General features: G+C 32.0%; 1 protein-coding gene across 7 annotated transcripts in view; it reads right to left on the bottom strand.

The window, feature by feature from the left end:
- The window catches only part of LOC102669953 (putative disease resistance protein At3g14460), a 94,653-nt gene that overhangs the window by 29,020 nt on the left and 53,567 nt on the right, over positions 1–12,066 (bottom strand). The window contains exons 2-10 of one of the 7 annotated variants that reach the window (XM_041014380.1): positions 6,656–6,887; positions 6,436–6,543; positions 6,049–6,304; positions 5,615–5,753; positions 4,922–5,054; positions 3,855–4,132; positions 3,607–3,724; positions 2,921–3,123; positions 1,617–2,097 (exon numbers count right to left, since the gene is read on the bottom strand). The exons of 1 other annotated variant lie outside the window; for it this stretch is intronic. The gene's annotated coding sequence lies outside the window, so the exon portion shown is untranslated. Of the gene's footprint in view, positions 1–1,616; positions 2,098–2,440; positions 3,124–3,606; positions 3,725–3,854; positions 4,181–4,920; positions 5,055–5,614; positions 5,754–6,048; positions 6,305–6,355; positions 6,544–6,655; positions 6,888–12,066 lie in introns of those variants that run through there. 5 more of the 7 variants (XM_041014381.1, XM_041014372.1, XM_041014379.1 and 2 more) reach the window with 5 other exon arrangements.

The following is a 12,066-nucleotide window of genomic DNA, read 5'->3' as shown; positions in this document are numbered from 1 at the left end:
CTAATAACAAATGATATTTTATGTTTAAGTATTAATATCTAAATTGTTTTTTCCATTTGAAAAGGCTAATAACAAATGATATTTTTTTATTACGAATTTCATGTAATTTTTTCATAAAAAACAAATACAAAATTTAGATATTTATTATGAATGGACAATATATTATAACTTTTTTTTTCAACTTTGGTGTTGCTTTTTATAATTCTAAGGCAGGCTTTTCGGTCAAATAGCATTTTTTTGGTGTTGTAATCTCTTTCCAGAAGTTCTGGAAGTTGTTGATAAAGTTTCATTTCCTTCGGCTTAAAAAAAAAAAAAAAAAACCTTAGGCTGGGTTGTTAATTGATCACTTTTTACAATTGTAGATTCATTCTTAAGCTTCAAAATGCTCAGCAATAGTATAACCCCTCTGAATTATCAGCAATCTATTAATACTATATTTTTGGTATGTAAAATTCCAAAATCCTCTGGTTCTAGTGTCTAGTAATGTTTTATGCTGAATGTTAGTGTCAACACAACACACTATAGGAAATAATTGAAGATAGATAGAAAAGTAGGTGCTGCTTAGTTCTTCATTGAACTCTTTAGAACCAAGCCAGACAAAAGAAAAGTTTTATGGTACCATAATATAGAGTGCTAAAATTGATCAATGTTGGTCTTAGACAGATAGAAAAGAAGTCTTGCATGTAATTGTTAACTCGTTCGCAAGTATACCAAATTGTCACAAAAAATAAAATACTTAAAAGTTCGAGTGTCGAATCCACAAGGACTTTGTTTGTACTTAGATTAATGCAAACCTAATTTAAAAGCAAAGGATAAATAATTTAAAATAAAGATAAAAAAATATAGGAGATAAGATAAAGATTTAAAAGAAAGGATAAAAGATTTAAAGATAAAAATAGAAGATAGAGAAAATAAAATATTTAAATTAAGATATGATAAAGATAAAAGAAAATAGAAGATAAAAGATAAGATAAGAAAAGTAAAAGATAAAAATAAAATAAAATCAAAATTTGATAAGATTGAGTCCTGCCTTGTTTGTCTAAGATGCATGAGTTTATGATTTTTCTTTATCAATTTAGGTGACTCTGTTCTACCCACATCTATTCAATTACTTGCCCCTGATCCCTCATGATGACAAACCTATTTTATTTATCTATCTTCTACCTTCCTTTGCAAAGACTCAACAAATAAAATGCATGAAGCCTCTAACAGAATATAAAGATGAATAATGCAAGATAAAAGCAGAAAAATAATAGAATAGAAAACACATTTGCATTGAGATAAGAGGGGTGAAAGAAAGTAAATCCTAGGAGAGGAGAGGGGTTCCATTGTATTATTTTTCTTCTTGGCTTGACTCCCTTTAGTTGTTGTAGTGGACTTGAGCCTGATGCTAAAAATTTTCCTTTTTGATATCTTTTAATATCTCATTTTCATATCTACAAGTCATAAATAAGAAAAATATCAAATCTTAATATTTAAGTCAAAGATAACTGCTAAATAAATATTTTTAAAGATATTTTCAATATATTTTTATCATCAAAATAACTCATATTTAGCAGTTATCAGTGATCATGGCAGAATTAGAAGGCTAAAATAATTGCTATATTCTGGGATTGTGTCAAAAGCAAAATCTTCAGGTCCTACAATTGTTAACTTGTTAGTAGCACTAGCCCTTGGATTCGGGGAGTTTCTGGCTGAGTTAGTGATCAGCTTCAACCCTCCTTGAGGTACTGAGGTGATTGCAATTTATAATTCAAAGTTGGCTCTGGAGAACCCTCCAAGAGCATCCCATTCTTCCTTTTGATTCCACCATACTATTGCCATATCTACAATTTCAGTATTTACATGTCTAGATTATGAAAAATGCAGGTGCTTCAAGGGATGTCTATTGTTCCCACTAACTTTGGATCAGGATTGGGTTATAGCAGGCTAATCTTCAAGAACAAGCATATGGATGAACAATCATCAACCTTGAAACCATACTTATATTTCCAAGCCCGAACAACATGGTTTACTAACAATTTGGCTGCCACGGACCTTTTTGGTGCTGAAGCAACTATGTTTATTACTTCACGGTTTGTTAGCACAATCCCAAATCTGTAAGAAAGAAAATTTAGACCTTTTTGGTTGGGATAAATTTTGAGAAGTTAATTGGTTGTTGTTTATTGATTAAAAGCTCTCTTAGGAAATTGATAAAAGTAAGCTATTATTTGTGCCAAATATGCTTGGACAAAACTTAGATACAGTTTTACAGGTGCTTTTAACATTGTTCTTCAATCAAAATTGGATTTCACGGTAGTAGTCTATGTTGACTTTTAATTGAAACCTTTATTACACGGATTATTAGGTGAAACTCCAATTCTAATTGAAAGACAACAACGAAAGCATTTATAAAACAAACTGCATCTAATTTTTGTTCAATATGAACTAAACACGTATGTGTGGAAACTACATGCTGTTAATTCATTTAACCTTCTTGGTTATTTCTTTTCTTACACTATTTGATCAAATATTTGCAAACATATTTGGATTGAGAGGAATACGAGAATTGAGCATAATTTAAACACTAACAATGATTGTTCTATTCCTATAACTGATTACTTGTTGATGTATGTTGTAATTCAGTTAGTTAGGAGTTAGTTAGTTTGATAGCTATGAAGGTTGTTATAGCTACATGTGCAATGTATATAAAAATAATAGTGATCATGAATGAGAAAGAATGAGAGTGTGCAGAAGTTCTAATTCAGAATTCTAAGTTTCCTCTATTTTCTCAATCAATTCTTTCATCTTCTCTTATTCTCTAACATAGAGTGAGTGAGTGCATAGTGTGAGTGTGAGTAAAGAGCTTTATTTGCTCCAACATTACTCAAGAATCAAAATCCAAAATTCGAAGTTGACATCCTGATATGAAAATGCTTACCCCATTAGAAGCCAAAACCACACAGTTATCCTCCTTGGTAAGTTTTCTTTAAGACACGTTAGGGACTGAGGCGACACCATAGTCTTTTAGGCAAAAATTTCTAAAGGCTCTTGCCATAGCCAGTCCAGGGCAGTCCCTTTTAGGCATCCATACTCTGTTTATAGTAGGATCTTCTTCTACAGCAAAAATTCTAATAGCTTCTCCTGAGTGACATTGAGGAAGAAAAGCTAGTTAGACACACACCAAGGGACATTAGAAAGAATTTCATAAAACTTATTTGGACTTGTAGGAGTAGCTTATTTCAATTAAGTTTCAAAAAGAAGGTTATTAAAATAAGTTTGGTTAGCTTATTTACTAAGTTATACAATCAAGCTTTTAGGGTCTGTTTGGATAAACTTATCTGGAAGCACTTTTAGGAGAAAAAAAATAAGAAGAAGAAATGAAATGAGTTTCTCCATAAGCTAAATTGTAGAAACTCTCTTGTATAGCTTCTCTAAAAGATGAGAGAGCTTTTACAAACTAGTATGTGCATAAGTGGTTTTGGATAAACTTACCCAAACAAGTCCTGAAAGAATCTCTCATCTAATAAGTTCTTAATGAATATGGCTTAATTAGACAATTTAACCAAATAAACTCAAAAGGGTTGTAAGATTTGGAAACTAAGAATAGGTAATACCAAAACATACTTGGAATATCTGGAGTCAAGTCAACAGTAAGTTGAACAGGAATAAGGTGATTGTCAGGTGCTCTTCTGCAAAGAACTGCACGAGAATCCCCCACATTGCCAATTATTACTTGCTCACCCTGAAATTTAAAGGGGGAAAAAGATGTTGTTATAACATTGTTGCAAAAGTATTCACAAAAAAAAGAAAAAACATAATTGCAAAAGCAACATTGGCAAGAAGGTAATGTAATTGTGAAGGTCTAGTTATACCTGTTTGATTACAGATACAGAAGTGCTACCGCCACGAAATCCATCAGTGTCAATGTTCTTAGCAAGCTTTTCATCTATTTCACTGAAGCACCTCATAAAGGTTCCCTCCCACGACGGAAAGGACATGTTTTGGTTATCCTCAACATGGATATCACCACGACTGCCACCATTTTGTGGCATTAGCATCATATGTTTCATGGCCTTTTCTTGTGACTGTTTGATTGATGCGGAGAGTTTTGAGGGTAGATTGTCACGTATGCACTGTGATAACTTTTGTCCTAGAGAAAACAAGGGAAGGAAAAATTGCATGCATGCAAGGAAGAAGACTGCGATTATGAGAAAAATTGGATGATTAAACACATTAGTTGCCTTCCACAGCTATATTTTAGTTGTGTTGTGAGTAACGGATAAACACATTAGTTCCCTTCTTTTATAGTAAATTTTTATAGTTTTATCTGAAATGAAATGAGTTTCCTGTATCGGAAAATATTTTTTTAAGAGTTATTCTTCAACTAAAGTATTTTTAGTTTTTTTTTCAACAAGATATTTCAAATTTTTTTATAAAACTTTTATCTCTGTTTAATTTTTCATTTTCATACTTATTTTTAAATTGAATTTGAATATTTTCAAAAGAATATAAATAAAGATAAATATTTTTGTATTATAATATAAATTGTAAATTTATAATTTCCTGTAACACAATATTAGTAAAATAATATCAATAGGATTTATTTAACTTGCTTCGTCTTTTGCGATTATTTTTAGTCCTTCTTAATCTTTTGACTGGTCTTAGTCTATAAATTTTTTTTTTGTTTATAGTCCCTCAATTTTTTTGTTTCATTTTTGGTACCTAAAAAATTCTACATATATTCAGAACAAAAAATAAAACAATATTTTTTTTGGGACTAAAAAAGGACCAAAAAATAATGAAACTAAAAACGGAAATTCACAAAAGATGAGCGATCAAAAAGATAATAACCCAACTCGGAAGAAAACTTGTAGTGGCAGAGAATTTACAACAAGTAGTTAGAGCCATGATAACACTTTTCTATTATGTGACAGCATACCTGCGTGACATGCTTAATAGGAGCTGTATCCAGAGGTAGGTTGGAATCATCCTTGTCAATTTGATCAAAGCCACCCCTTTGGGTGAAAGCAAACATTGCATGCAATGACATGAACAACTTTTGAAAATATGATCTAAAGGAAAATAAGAAACAATGAGTAAGAACAAAGCTCTGAGCCCAATTTAGAGGGAAATAAGAAACAAGAATGAGAAAGAACAAAGACAATTGCCTAATAAATCAGCTTAGAGAATGATAAGCTTGATGAATTCTACGTAAAGACTGAAATCAGGACTTTGCTTCTCAGGTAGACCACAATCTCCTACCCAAGACCCTCTAGTTTCTATTCCTTGTTCATTGTAATTATTGTGATTTAAATGATCCAAGTTTCACATAGGTTACAAAATTGATGCAAGGCATGGGAGGAACAATAAAATATAAGATTAAGAAGAAAACAACATTGTCTTATTTTTTCTATCTTCTTTTTTTTCCTTGTTGAACTTATGTTTTGGAAAATTTCCTAGAGACGTTAGACAGGAACTGCAATTTATTTTGTTATTTCAAATCATCCATGGTGTGATTGTTAAGTTGGTTCACGAATCCTTGGTATTACTAGCAAGATCTAAACCCTTGTCAATTTTATATCAACCCTCATAGAATAAGAAGCTTTAGTGTCTTGAATTCAGTAATTATTACCTATCTGAACCAGTCAAGTCATGGCTTAAGGCCTGTATGCTCAGGGAGTTGCTGGTGCTATGCTCCAGATGGTGCCATGGAACAATCTTAAACACTCTGCCATCAGCTGACTGCGCCCTCGCTTCCTCCTCCTTTTGCCCTGGATGATCAGCTTTACACGCATAAATATGAGCTTTCTGGTGTTTTACTTGAAAGTTTTCCTGACAATAATATTTTCCACAATATATATTTGCATAACTTTGCATCTACTAATGTGATTTTTCTTCAAAGCATCTCTAGCATGTGATTGAAACACTGTGAATTACACATTGGAGATGTAAATGATCCAACCCAGGAGAAAATGGCAACAGAAGTTTTTGACAGAAAAATTTGTGAGAAAGACAGAATATGCAGAGATGTTTGACCTTTAGTATGGTAAAGATCAATGACCTTACCCATCAGATATCATTCTTCCTTCAAACTTCCCAAGTTGCTTTTATTTGAAAATCACTTGCCAGAACTCATTCCATACAATGAAGCCTGTACCGTTAAGGTGCTCAAACTTTGGTTATGCAAGTTTGAAAGTTTGATCTCTGAGAACATCATGGAAACCTTCCACACAGATGAAACCACCACCTTCCCTCTTATGTTTTGCATCAAAAGCTTTGAATGTAAGATTTCCTTTCTTCCAGTTCTTTCCCAATCAGTGCACTGGTGTAAGGGCAAATCAGTAGTATGTAACAGAATTCACATCTAATAACATGTACAGCCTACTTTGAGCATTTTGCTTACTGACCAAACATGCAAAAATTCATAGATTCAAGCAGTATGAGAAATTCAACCTGTACATATTGGGATAAACCTTTCAGAAGTGTTCCACCTATATATATCCATCTTTGCATCAAACACAAAAGTGATGACCTGCCTAGGGAGCAGTATATGACAATTTCCTACAACAGAATAATAATGGAAAAAGCGAAACCTCAGATATGTTCTAGCAGAGAATTTTAAATGGATAGCAGTTAAAGGATATGCAACATTTTCAATAATCTGCCAGTATACCTAGGAAGACTGCATGGCTTGTCGAAAGATCTGAGATCTTCCCATGTAGTTGTCCTGATATAGCTTTTCATCCTCTCTATTGTATGCAATGAAAAGCTTTTCAGTTTCTAATACATGTGTTTAGAAAGCATCAGTGTCACGTCAATTAAATCAGAAGTTCCATTTAGATCTTGTTCAAAGTTGAATTCATATCCATTGACAGGTGCAGTTCCTACAGGACAATCTATCATCTCTGAAAAACAAAGTACACCCAATTACACTTTGAACACCGACAGAGAATGTAACAAGATGAAACAACCACCATGATTGCCGATATATTGAGAAAGTTCAAATACAATGGCATTGATTTATAACATTTCTTCAGGGTAATAACACTTGTTGAATGAAATGAATAAATTAACTGTGAGAATAAAAAGACATGAAAAGAAAGATATCCTTGACTGAAATAGTTTTTGGTATATTATTTTTCTTCATCATACCAAATGCAGTCAAGGGTATGTAGGATAAAAAGGAATAGAAATAGATGAAAGAAAGTTGAAATGAGAAGAGACTCTCTTAAAAAAATGAAAAAAGAGTGAAAAATAAAGTTATTTGATTGAGATGAAAAAAAGTGTAAAAGAAATTAAATGTTTAAATTAAATTGTTTAGGTCAATAATAAAAGAAAAATAACTCAAAAAGAGATTAAGTAAACACTCATTTTACCCCAAAAAAATACGTTTATGTAATTATATATATGAGATAAAAATGTATATTTTTTTTACTAATTAAAGTCACATAATCAGTTATACAAATTACATATATAACTGATTATACCTTGAGTAAAGACCACTAGAAAACAAACTTGATTGCAAACTAAGCATAAATACGACATTTGAATAACTTATTATATGTGACATGATACCCTAATTTGAATGTTCCAGCGAGGGTTAATGAGGGGCTTGAGGGACAATTTTAGCAACCAACAATTTTGTGTATTGCATCCTTTTTATTGTTTCTTTTCCAGTCTTTTATTCTCTTTTGAGATAAAAAGGAAAAACATGTGGGTCTCACATTATTTTTAAAACTTTGATCAACTTTTCACATGTAACAAACATCCTAGACAATCATTAAGTCTTATATATACAAACATATAGGGAGTAATTTCTTCAAGATGGTTAAAGTGGGACCTCACTTCATATCTCTCATTATTTGAAACTTATTTCAAGTCATTAAAAATATAGATTTTTAATTTAATGGACAATTTTTTTCTTCTTTCTTTTTTTATTTTGTTTTTTTCCTACTCTTTTTCAATTTACTCCTCTGTTTACTCTCTACATTAGCCGTTGTGCACTATCAAAAATCACCATAAGTGTTACGTCTACTCTTCCTCATCTTCCCCTTGTGGTTGTTGCCCCGCCAGTAACCATCAACGGGATATAGTGGCAATCGCCATGGTCCCCCATGATAGCTGCAACAAAGGGAGTAAGATTCACTCGGCAACGTCACACCAGTCGTCATCATAGTCTTACCAACACGTAACACTAAGAGTACAAGGATATGCATGAACATAGGGATGCACGTAATGAGGAGCACAGGGATTCAGGCAAAGCCATATTGGCATCAGGGACGACTTTGCAAAGAAAGGTGACAAGGAAGAAGGAGACAAAGGGGAAAAGAAACGAGTTAAGGAAGAAAAGGATATGTTGGAAAAAAGAAAAAAATAGAATACTTAAATAATAATTTGGTGGTTATAATATATCTTATTTTTTTGGTTTTGTATTTTTATTTTTTTATTTTTTTAGTCCTTCTAAAAATTTAATATTTTTGGTTTTAGTCTCTACTATCAAATAATGTTGATTGATAATATAACAGAAGTATTGATAACTCATTGACTTATTACATTATTAAGGAGTTTGACAAGATAGTCCGTATAATTTTCTTATAAATTATGGCATCGTCAATATATAGTTCTAAAAATATGAGAATTTTTTCTTTCTTTTTTTAAGGATGAGAATTTCATTCTCATTGAGTTATGGATTGTGATTTAGATAATGATTTTATGGGATGTTGATTTGTGGAATTTCTTATTTATGATTTGTTGATTTTTCTTACTACATCTTCTTTGTTTTTTTTTTCAAAACTTTAAACATTTTTCTCGTAGTTTACACCATCAAAAACTTAGAACTCCCAAAAAATGTCTTGAACCAACAATATTTTATTATGTGATTGTTACATTATATTAGTGGTGCGTGTGTTTATGCATCATCCCTAAACGATGATATTTGATTAAAATAATTAAAAACAATGATAGACAAAAGTTGAGGGACTTAGATCGATAAAAAAATTGTTGAGAAAATGAGGCAGATCAAAAAATTGTTAAATGACTAAAACTAGTAAAAAAAAATTGTAAAGGGACTAAAAGTGAATTTGATAAAATGAAAGATTAAAAATATAATTTACACAAAATTTGACACATGATTGTCACGTCATATAGGTCACTAGGTTGTCATGTTGGCAATCATGTCATCACTTAATAGTAATAGTTAATAGTATGGACTAAAAACATGAATAGAAAAACACTATAAGATTATTCAAAATTTTGTTTATGAACTAAAAATAAAAATTAACAAAAATTGGGGGAAAAAGCTTATTTTGTCATACAACTTTATCTTGCTGCTTTTGTTGCAATTAGGATGCTTGTGAAATAGAGGCTTTGCACGAATTAAAGGAACATGTTGAAATCAAGTTCTTTTAAAACTCAAGTTTAATTTGTTCTTTCAATTTTAATTTAATATTGGAAGAAATAAATTTAAATTAGGAGTGTACATATAAACTGATTCGAGCCTATCCGTTTTTGAATTACACCAAACTGAGGTGATTTTTGAACCGAATTGGTTCAATCAAATAAAATTGAATTGATTTTTCAAATAAGTTTGATTCAATTAATAGCCAAATGGTTTTTTCTAAAATCAGAATAATTTTTTTAAAGTAAAAAAATAGTTTGTAAACTAGTTCAAAAATAATTCGATTCTTAAAGTTGAAATAATTGAATTAAAGTTGGGAGGGTTTAATAGTATTTTACTTCAGAAGTATCAAAATTTTTCATTCTCCATTCATGTATTGGGACGCATAATTTTACACCTAAACTTCAGAAAGCACTTCTGTAACTTTAAACCCTTCCCATAATTAGATATGATAAAAAAAAAGTCTCATGCTAACTCTACTCTTTTACTTTTGCGTTTAATTTGCCAAAGTATGCATGCTTGATATCTATGTGGAATCTTGATTGCAACCAACATAGGTGAAAACAATCAAGAATTTTGGTCGCCAATTTCATTGTCAGTGATGATTAGCAAAAAAAAGTCCCACATACGATCCTTTTCTCGTTTATGAAGTTAGTGTTTTTTCAATTACCAAGTGCCTTTAATAGAAACCCCACATACAACAGTTAAAAGCTACTCGAGAACCTGTACTCAGTCTCGTCAGCACCAAGAAAACTGATCCAGAAAAAAGTGGCATTGAATATTCCGACTTTGCTACTGTTTAAGTGGGGCATTGAAATCTTCACCTTACACTTCATCTGCTATTCTTTTTTCCATTTACCATGGATTGTATTGCTTCACTACCCGTCACACCACTCTAGCTTCCTGCAACCTTAAAATCTTTTAATAGGGTTGGTAAATATTAGGTTTAATTAGCATGCCATCTCTAAATTTTTAATTAAGTTTCTGAAATTTTTTTAATTGGGTTTTTGAACTTCTATTTTGTAATTTGGTCCATTTACTTTTTTGTTTAGTTGGGTTAATGTTTATAACACATTCTAGTTAGTTATTTATAGTTAATTTTTCATAACAGCATTTAGACGGAATAATCCAATAAAAAAAAAAGGTTCAAGAGCCCAATTAAAAACAAATCAAAAACCTAGTTGAAAAATTGGTAGAAGTGTATGTAAATTTAACCTAAATATTATTATGGGTGAATATGAGATTATTGGAACCTGCATTAACTCTCTTGATTGTCATGTCAATTGATTGTTATTAGAACCTGTACTACTGTATAGGATTCTCCTCTTACTATCAATTGAAGCATGCACTTTAAAGAAATTAAATCATGTCCAGACAAGTGACGTAGAGTTTAAAAATCAAGTATCAATATCAAACAGTTTTGCATGTGGATGTGCCATTTCATCTACAACAAGCTCATTATTCGTTCATAAATCAAGTATCAATATCAAACTCTTTTGCATGTGGCCTTGCTATGTACAAGCTCATTAGTCATTTTCTATAAATGCAGAGAACTCACCTAAAGAAATTAAACCACGTTTTAACAACCATGTAGCTGGAACAGATCCACTTAAATGCCATACTTGAACATTATCACATGACTGCACTAATATTAATAATATCCTGCTTTCGCTTTACTAATCATTAACAATAATAATTTCAGATAAGACAGACATTAAACAGCTGATAAGGGACACATAAGAAACCATGTAATGTAACATCATTAGAACCATTAACCTCAGAATACTACCATGTATCAACAGCTATCATGGCCGAGGAATTAACTTGGCTGATGATAAACTGCAACTTAGCACCCAAACAATGACCATATACCAGTCTCTTTGTCAAACGACTAACTAAAGTTGATCATATTATTTGTCACTTGATTACTATTACTAATAGTATAAAGCAAGATTTTAGTTCAATCCCTTTGAGTGATATTTTCAATTGACTGAATTATCAGGAAAATCATCACCTGGGGTAATAATTTCAACTCTCAAACCCCTATTGCCTGCAATTCTGTTATAGCCACAGAAAACTTAAAATCCCATTGCAAGAACCTTTTAACTAAATATCCACATCAATTTTATTACCTAGTGCACTAGAACTAATTCAACGCAGTAATATTATTTAGATATCCAACAGTGAAAATACTCTATTGACACTTTATATTTCGGAAAATTTCCCCATCTGAGGTAGTTTTAGAAACTATTTCTCCAGATGGGGTTGTTTCCAAATTATTTCCAACATGGGGCAATTTTTTACGTGAAATGCATGGGGACATGCAGCCAAACCGCCATTGCCAATGGCGAGTTTGGTCTCAGTGAAGGACTCGCCACTACCAGTGGCGATATGTCCATGCAAGACACAAATCGCCAGTACGAATGGCGATATACACAACGCGAGGAAACCGCCAGTCAAACTGGTGAGTTCCATGGTCTGATGGTGCAGGCCTACGTCGCAGGCAGTTGCGCTTTTCAGTGGCTAGGTTGCAGGAGCTTTTTCAGAGAAAGGGGAGTTGCAACTGCCATTGGCGAGTTGCCTGCAAGTTGCAACTCCCATTGGCGATTTAGACAGAAAAAATAGCCATCACGAATGGCGATTTTGTGCTTATAAATACTCTTCTTTCACTTGTGTGCTCACTCACG

This window comes from Glycine max, chromosome 3 (assembly GCF_000004515.6).
Source record: "Glycine max cultivar Williams 82 chromosome 3, Glycine_max_v4.0, whole genome shotgun sequence".
NCBI classification, from domain to species: domain Eukaryota; kingdom Viridiplantae; phylum Streptophyta; class Magnoliopsida; order Fabales; family Fabaceae; genus Glycine; species Glycine max.
This window is presented reverse-complemented; position numbering and strand designations above follow the sequence as displayed.